This window comes from Protomyctophum parallelum (genome assembly GCF_964188405.1).
Source record: "Protomyctophum parallelum genome assembly, chromosome: 2".
Taxonomy (NCBI): Eukaryota; Metazoa; Chordata; class Actinopteri; order Myctophiformes; family Myctophidae; genus Protomyctophum; species Protomyctophum parallelum.
Window position 1 is genome coordinate 16,663,882 of NC_139699.1, and position 6,731 is coordinate 16,670,612.

Genomic DNA, 6,731 nt, shown 5'->3' on the forward strand with positions numbered 1-6,731 from the left:
TTGATAATATTAATAATAATAATAATAGGTCTAATGATTCTAATGATAAAAATACTAAACAATAACAACCACAGAGCAATAATAATTCATATCAGCCAAAACAGTTGTTCTCTCGATCTATATGTTTTATGTAAACATCAAAACAATTATGGACTGCCACATAATACATTTACACAGGGTAAGACTATTGCCAAGAAGCAATTACAGTCGAGGTGAGTTGATGAATAGAACATGGTGGACCTTCTTGTAAACAAGTGTAATGCTTAATTGGCTCGTCCACTCACAGTTAACAGTCTTTGTATTGAGTTTGTGCTTGAAATGTACAGTAATTCTGCAAACTGTTAATACATATTTCAATCAATCAATCAATCAATCAAAAGCCCACAAGTCCCCTCAAACCTCAGTCCCACTAATCAGCATCACTTCATTAGCACCTTTCGGGACCCTCGGTTACCTTTTCTGAACTTTGGAGGTTTACCGCCGTCCAAAATTCAGAAAAGGTAACAGAGGGTCTCGAAAGGGGCTACATCATCACTCAGACATGCATGGACTCCATCCATGACTGTTCACTATCACTGATTTAAAACTTTAGTACCAAAAACCTCTTTGGTTTATAGGGTTAAAGGGGCTACATCATCACTCAGACATGCATGAACTCCATCCATGACTGTTCACTATCACTGATTTAAAACTGTAGTACCAAAAACCTCTTTGGTTTATAGGGTTAAAGGGGCTACAGCATCACTCAGACATGCATGGACTCCATCCATGACTGTTCACCATCACTGATTTAAAACTGTAGTACCAAAAACCTCTTTGGTTTATAGGGTTAAAGGGGCTACAGCATCACTCAGACATGCATGGACTCCATCCATGACTGTTCACCATCACTGATTTAAAACTGTAGTACCAAAAACCTCTTTGGTTTATAGGGTTAGTTATTTATTTTATACCGGTATACTGGTACTTTATTCTTTAAAATGTGAAATACAACGTGTGTGTGTGTGTGTGTGTGTGTGTGTGTATGTGTGTGTGTCAATGTATGAGTATGACATTGGCCCAGGCTGCACTGAGTGTGTGTGTGTTACTGTGTATGTCCCTATGTATGAGTACGACCTATTGACCCCTGCAACTATGTCTGAGTATGACCTATTGACCCCTGCAGCAGCTGATGTGACGTCTGACCACGACCCATTGACCCCCTGACACACACACACACACACACACACACACACACACACACACACACACACACACACACACACACACACACACACACACACACACAGTCTTCTCTCACCCAGCAGGACACTATGCAGCTATAACAATAAAAGTATAGGCCTACTTGCACCGCTCAGTTCGCACGGGCACAGCACAGTGGTGCACTTATTGGAAGAAGAAATCATTCTTAAGTGTATTGTTTATAGACTAGGGCAGAAAACAATGAATTATTGTTTGAATTACTTTTATTGGCCAGAAAGAAAACAGCAAAAAAAGAACATGGAGCTTGCACAAAAACAAATGTCACCACCGCTTTACACATGTAAACCTGTGATGTAAAGATGATTCAGATTTGATCTGTTATGTCATGTTATAACATTTTGAGATTCTTGAACCACTGCACTATAGTTCCTGCCCTGGTTCTAAACTCCAACCTCTGCATCAAACCCCAGTGAGAGTGAGATGAGAAGAAAAACTTGGACAAAAATATGTTTCATGTCCATTGTAGTTTGAAATACTTCAAAGTAATCTTCCAATTGTGTAGATAATATTTCTGCATTTGGTCTCAACTGTAAAAAATGAAAATCCATCTCAAGCGGCACATAAAGCAACAGAAGATATTTTAAATAATTGATAGTTATCTATTTCTTTCCATAATGAAAAACGCGAGAGGCTATATGCCTATAGAAAAATATATATTCAAAAAGTAACAGATCTAAATTTGCAGTATACAACAGAAATGAGTACACCCTTGTGCATTATCATCACTAAATGTCAAAATGAGTCAAAAAAGTATCACTGAAAACATATTATTTCCTCTTAATAATTCAAAACAAATACATTAGAAAGACTATACCAAAAATATAGTCCTCAAGGTAGAAAGTCAATTCAACAAATACTGTACCTGTGACCACTGTTACTAGAACCTGTGATCATTTAAACTAAACTGAGTACAGGCGATTTCCAATTAGCTTACTGTACATGAACATGTAACCCTATAAAATGACCTGTGAACAAACTGAACACCAGAACTTTCTAAAATGTGGACATATGGGATATATATCTGCATGCCTGCCTCATGGCTCCAAGTAGAAAATAATTGCCAGGTTTCACTCTTTTTGAGTGAGACCTAAAAAAGATGTAAAATACAGTAAGGCATTGACCAAATAAAAATCTGTCAATGCATTTGCAGCAGTAATCAGCCACCATGATGTCAGAGTTTGCATGACATTTCAGAAGGACATTGCATAACGTAAAATATGGGCAATATTAAAACTTTGCCAAATATCATGAAAAATACCTGACCATAGGCCTACATACTTTGGTCGAGGCCTCTCACAAGATTTCTTAAAGAAAGACGAGAGAGAGAGAGAGAGAGAGAGAGAGAGAGAGAGAGAGAAAATAAATCAATTATTCAGAAATTAGCTTAGGACAGACTGACCGTCCTCATTGAGAACCAACTCCACAGTCCACACCACTACTATAATGACAACGGTGGTGAACGATGCCATTAGGATAAATTTAAGATCAATTTGATCAAAATCCATTCAAATTAAAAGGCTATCACGTTCAACACATCACTCCCTTACAACATGTTTAGCCTACTGAACACATATCTCGCGTACAAACCACTCACGTAGCCAACAGCTCATCAATCACGTTCAATATGTTTACTGAACAACATATATCTCACGTACAACACCATGGCCTACAACAACACATCAGTCACATTCAACATACAGTAGACTAGGCCATGTTCAATATGTTTACTTTACACTACAGAACACATCACTCATGTGATGTGCATGTGTAACACAGCACAGAGAGGATTGTGTGCACATGTTGCAGATGTTTTTGCCAAGTAAGTGTACTACGGAGCTCTAAAAACAAGTGTGCGTAACATGTTTACACAACTCACATACTACTGTAACATACAACTACAACACATCACTCATGTTCAACATGTTTACTTAATTGCTTATTGGATGCTCAAATCATTATCGGTATAATTATCATTCTTTAGTGTGGACAGTCCTTGAAGCTGTCATCAAAAAAGGTATTGGGGGGTGGGTATTGAGTAGAGTTCAGGTATTAGGCTACTGACCTACAGTGGCCTATGCATTTATAATACTGTAAATATAAACTGCAAATTAGTTTATTTTACAGAAGAGCAAATATCGCGGTTCAACTTGAAAGTAATTAAATTACTCTATCTAAGGTGATATACCATTTTAAATGATTTAATATTAAAGTGATTTTGCACAGGAGTGTACATCTGTTGTATACTATATTAGCTGCATAGCAGTTTCAGAAAAATAAATCAGCTGCATCTACATTATACAACATGAATGCAATGGATACTTCAGTATAAGCAAACCAATTGTACATTTATCAGTTTTTTGTTTTGTTTTTTGAATGCAAACTCAATGCTTCCATCATATTATTTATAGAGGGCTAATCTTCACTGTGATTTAAATACATTAGGCAACAATGGTATAATAGATACATGTTGTCTATTAAAAATGTTTCTCAAGGCACATTCATTTTTAAGTCGGAATCTCAATAACACTTCTAAAATATATTTGACTGGAGTCATTCATCACTCACTGGTTTCTCCCAAGTGCAATTACATCTAATTCACATTAGAGAATGCCAATCATCACTTAAAGGGAGAATATTTAAGTCTTGTTACATCTAATTCACATTAGAGAATGTGAATTAGTGCAATTACATCTAATTCACATTAGAGAATGCCAATCATCACTTGATAAGAGAATGTTTAATTACATCTAATTCACATTAGAGAATGCCAATCATCACTTAAAGAGAATGTTTAAGTCTTGGGGCTATATCTATATTGCACCACCCCTTAACCCTTATCCCTAAACTAATTTGACATTTTTTCACTATTTTAAAAAACGTTTCAAAAAATAGTTCAAATAGCCGATCTACAAGCTCACAACGTGGCAATGTAGATTGGCTAGTTGTACTATTTTAAAATGTTTTTCAAAATAGTAAAAAATGGCAAATACGTTTAGAGATAAGGGATAAATACGTTTAGGGATAAGGGATAAATACGTTTAGGGATAAGGGATAAATACGTTTAGGGATGAGGGATAAATACGTTTAGGGATAAGGGAGGCACAAGATGGAACCCCTCGTCTATTAACTTAATCTTTGCCCAAACTCAGATAACAGAAAGTACTTCAATTTTTCTTAAGTGACACTTCAGCAATTCTGAATTCTGAAAAATGTAATAATATTAGTAACACTATAGATTTCAGTGTCATTTATTATGATTTAACATAACATGTAGCAGTAACATGTAAAAAACGAAAAAAAAAAAAAAAAAGGGGGGAATTTCTCCCAGTCATACAACTGACCTTAATTATGAATATCAGATTTGTTGGACATGTACAGTAATAACCGTTTTTTTTTACAGAAACGCAAGTCTAATTTTAGAAGATACAATTGTCCTCGGTGTGAATACTTTGTAATACCTCCACTGTGCAAAAAAAAAAAAAAAAAAAACATTCCATGCCTAGGTGAGATATATCTACAGCTCTACTGTAAACGATATACAGTAAATAAAATACAACTTTAAAATAATGTAACTAATTGGTCCTTTTTGAAGGATATGTTATAAGCTAATTATAGTGTGCATTGATGGGGTTTTACCCTTTGTATGGTTTATTGCAATTTATAAGTTTGTAAAGTTTCAAGTGATGTATTATTGACAATGTTCCAATCCGTCTGTGCCCAAATCAGAAAGGGAAAACAATACATAGGAATGTACATATTAATAATGTTAATGTTGTACATCACTTTTCAATCCCAATTCAAAACATCACAATCACAGAAAGCCTAATGCCGTTTCAAGAGGTGGCGTGGGACAAAATCCAATGATTAATTTGAGCACCAGTATGATTCTTGGACACAATTTACCCAACACAAAAAAATAAATTACATATCATTTTAAAATGGTCTAAGAAATAAGTACAGGTATAATAAACCAATAAAAAAAAGAGAAAACATTTGAAATCTGATTTAAATATGGAAAAAAACACATCTGAAACATAATATCTGGTGTTTCACATGAAGAAAGCCAATCACAGTCAGATCTTTTCTCCAAAGCAAAGCCTAATTTACGCCTCGTCTGACTGGAAATAGCTGATCTATTGTATAAGCTGGTGTGTGCTCAGTGTGTGTGTGTGTGTGTGTGTGTGTGTGTGCCCGCGCGCGCGTGTGTGTGTATATATAATATTTACGTATAACGTGGGCTTGCCTTCAAGAGTAGGTTCCCTTTAGCCCCTACCAATCACATTACAAAGAGGATTATACAAATGTCCATAAAATTTAATGGTGTTAAGAATTTATTCTAATATAAAGTACAGTACACAGACAACAAGATAAGAAAAGTAGCATTTAACTGAGCTCTTCTTGTCATCAGAGACCAGCCCCTTGTTCATATAGAAAGAAAGTTAAATTTGAAAGTTTGGCAGCAGGTTTTTCATATTTTCATGCTTAACGATATCAACTTTGGAAATCCATCTACTGACATATCTGATAAGAGGCGAGACAAAAAAAACAGAACAAATGTATCTAGAAATGTCAGTTACTTTCCCCTGTCATAATATGGCAAGTCAACAAACAACAAACCAACAACCCATCTGAGCCTTCAGACTGCTGGGCTTTTTCATCAGGATGAAAATGAAGCAAGACTTGAGACAAACTTGGGTCCTGAGTTGACCTTCATTGGCCAAAAATTTGAAAATGCTGTATTCTACTGTACAATATAAGAATTAAAAACTTGTATACTGTATGTATGATGGGCTCTATTCCTGCATGTACTGTAACACCAACCTGGACAACATAAAAACAACAGAAAATGGATGCAGCCAAAGAAACAGCTGCCTCTCCATTACATGGCAACATTCACTAATTCTATCACATTGTTACAGTTGGATAACTCCAGCTAATCTATGAATACTATTCCAGTTTAAATGCGTTCCTGACGCATTACACGAAAACACAATCTATATACTATTCATTACAAAAACAATACACACACTCGCACCATGCGCACAGGACACGCATACAGTACAGTTGATGAGGTGTGCATGAACACAAAGTGAGAAAACACCAATATTTAGTAGAGAGTTTGCTAAACAATTTCTTCTCCACTCTTGATTCACATTCATTCTCATTCAGATCACAATTGGGAGTTTTTTTTAGGGAGAACTATATCCATAATAGTCAAAATATACTGCGGTATAACTCGCAGTAGTAGAATGGCTGCCAATGATGTGAAGTTATCTCATGAGATTAACATTTAAAAAATAAAATAAAAAAGAGTGAAGAGCAGCAAACAAAACAAAAACCCTAAATTTAAAAGTAAAAATGGACCATAAGGATTTTACAGCGTAGGAGAGCTTCATGTACTTCTGATTGATATACTGTATATATATATATATATATATATAAATGTATGGAGAATGACTTAAAGATAG